This window comes from Arachis duranensis, chromosome 5 (assembly GCF_000817695.3).
Source record: "Arachis duranensis cultivar V14167 chromosome 5, aradu.V14167.gnm2.J7QH, whole genome shotgun sequence".
NCBI lineage: Eukaryota > Viridiplantae > Streptophyta > Magnoliopsida > Fabales > Fabaceae > Arachis > Arachis duranensis.
Window position 1 is genome coordinate 88,767,382 of NC_029776.3, and position 2,498 is coordinate 88,769,879.

At 25.5% G+C, this 2,498-nt stretch overlaps 1 non-coding gene across 1 annotated transcript; it reads left to right on the forward strand.

Annotated features, from left to right (window-relative positions):
• Positions 1-722: 722 nt before the first annotated feature.
• Positions 723-793, forward strand: TRNAG-GCC (transfer RNA glycine (anticodon GCC)). Its single transcript has one exon. It is a non-coding gene; the product is annotated as a tRNA-Gly (tRNA).
• Positions 794-2,498: the final 1,705 nt, after the last annotated feature.

Below are 2,498 nucleotides of genomic sequence, written 5' to 3' on the forward strand. Positions count from 1 at the left end.
TTTAAAAAAAATACAAAATAAATAAATACAATTAAATAAAATTAAAGATATTAAATATATAAAAAAATGAAGATATATACATGTAGTTAAAGAAATAAGTAGAATAGTAAATAAAAGACTTTAAATAAAATAAAAGATACAAGATCAAGTCCTTGTTATTAAACTTTTTAGTACAATAAAATTATATATTTATTGGTCTAAAATGATGAAAATAGGCCTTTTCAATGGTTAAAAAAAATTGAGAGTGTAAAGTGTGATCTTTAATTTTTTATTGTTTTTTTATATTTATTTTTAATTTTATTTATAAAATTAATGGTAAGAGATCACATTTTATTTTTTCAATTGTTAAAAAAAATTGAGTGGATACATTTTTCAAAATGGCCTATCAAACTATTTTCATAAGCTTGAATTTGACATATTAAAAATTTTGAACTCTTAAAATTATTTGGATCTCAAACTATTTCTTGTGGGCCAAACACAAACTTCTCCCAAATTATTTTTAGACCGTTCTCTTTTATATTAATATATCTAAAGAATAAAAATATATTTTTTAAATTTTTAACGCATTAAATCATTTCGATTCTAATTAAATCATCTAAAAAAAGTTGCAGCTGCACTCCTAAATTCACAAGAGATTGTGTGTATATGTTTGTGGGATAAGAGAAGTGGTAAGAAAGTTCTCCTTATGGAAATTAAAAAGCGATTAACCAAATTTCATCTAAGCACCAGTGGTCTAGTGGTAGAATAGTACCCTGCCACGGTACAGACCCGGGTTCAATTCCCGGCTGGTGCAATGTGTGTTGAGAGCAGTGATGTAATCCGAACTTTGTGTTGGATAGGGTCCTTCACGTTCTGATCCTAATGGATGAACTCAAGTGCCGTCTGAGCTCTTGTCTGTTGTCTTTCTTACTATTTTGAAAAGGTTCTCCACACATGTTGTTTAAATGAATATTTTCTCTAAATATTTTATTACATGATGAATTTCTCGGAATAATACAAGTTCGCTTGCAATACATTTGGTTGTAACTACCTCTAACTTACTAATTCTTCAAGAGTACTATATTTATATATATAAGTAATTATCCACATGGGTCCATCTAGTGTAAAGATGGATATGTACAGATTTTTGTTGTTTTGTGGCTGAAAAAGCGTGTTATTAAAAGTGTTGTTTAAAAAAAAAGTGTTACCCTTAATCGTTAACTTGACTCTGATACCAATTTTTAAAAGTCGATTTTTCCTGTAACTTCTTTTTCGAAATTTCTATTAACTCTTCATATTTTGCTTCGAATAAGTTTGTAATTTGTATAGATTCGGTTGGTGGTGCTTTATAATTTGCAATTTCATAATCGAAAGTATTAACCATTTCTACTATTACTAATTCTGATTTTCATAATTTTTCAGTCTTGTTTTAGTTTATAATATTCTGTTTTGCATGGATTATTGTATATAAAATCTTTTATCTGTTTGTCTTTTTCTTTAATATAATTTTTCAAATCCTCAAAAAGTTCTTTTATTTCTACACTTTCTGTTGTTTCTAAATATCTTTTTAATTTTTCAACTTCATTTTCCATTTTTTCTTTCAACAGCTTTAATTCTTTTAAGTCATAATATGGTTTTCCAGGCATTTATAAATTTTTTAAGTTTAGCTCCAACTTGTTTATATTTGTTTTTATTTCTATCCTTTTTATTATAAGGTCATTAATTTCGAACTGAAGATTATTTAATTTCCTTTTATATTCCTTTATTTTACTTTTTAATTTTTTCGCCCTTTTTCTTTTTATTTTGTTTTCTGGTCTTTCAATCTTTGTATGCTTCATTATTTATCTTAGAATTTCTGCAAATTCTATCATTGATTCATCACTATTTTCTAGAGATTCTATTAATTTTTCTAGCTCTTCGACCTCTCTTTTTAACTTGTCATAAATTATTTTTAGAGCTTCAAATACTCTTTGATTTATTTCAGAAAACTGTAAATAATTCAACCGATTTTCTCTTTCAAAGAGCTCTTGTTTCTTGTCTTGATAAGTTACATATATTTTTTTTTCTATTTATTGTCATAATTTAATGTTTAGGGTTTCATTTAATTTTTCGACCTTTTTTGTTAATTCTTTTATTTCAGAATTTTCTTCTTTAATTTTTAACTTGGATAAGCTTAAAGGGCTATTAATTTTAGATTCTCTAATTTGAAAATTCGATGAAACTAATTTTTCTGATGGTTCTTTTAATAATAAAACTGGGTTTTCAATAGCTTTATATTTTGGTATTTCTGTTTTTACAATTTTCTAAAATAATTCATCAACATAAATTCTTTCTCTGTTTTTAAATATTATACTATGATGGCTATTTGTTAAAGCATAATTTATTGCATATGTAATTGAAAATGGTTCATCGTCTTGTTCCATTAGATTCTTTCTGTGAAATTTATAAGCCAAACTTATAGATCTTCCAAGTTTTTCAGTTGATAAAGGTATAGCATATCCAAGATGGGCATTGAATTT